Below are 309 nucleotides of genomic sequence, written 5' to 3'. Positions count from 1 at the left end.
CTGCGTCCTCTGTCCTCACTCTGTCCTCTGCGTCCTCTGTCCTCTGCATCCTCTGTCCTCACTCTGTCCTCTGCATCCTCTGTCCTCTGCATCCTCTGTCCTTACTCTGTCCTCTGCATCCTCTGTCCTCTGCATCCTCTGTCCTTACTCTGTCCTCTGCATCCTCTGTCCTCACTCCAACTACCTCCATGTCCTCTCTAACTGCATCCATGTATCTCCTCTGTGTCTTTTTCCTGCAGCTGCATTTCTAACATCTTTCTACCCACTGTCCCTCCTCTGGACATGTCCAAACCACTGTCCCTCCTCTGG

The sequence above is a fragment of the Nematolebias whitei genome, chromosome 8 (assembly GCF_014905685.2).
Source record: "Nematolebias whitei isolate Nwh7 chromosome 8, NemWhi1, whole genome shotgun sequence".
NCBI lineage: Eukaryota > Metazoa > Chordata > Actinopteri > Cyprinodontiformes > Rivulidae > Nematolebias > Nematolebias whitei.
Note: the sequence above shows the minus strand (reverse complement) of the source record.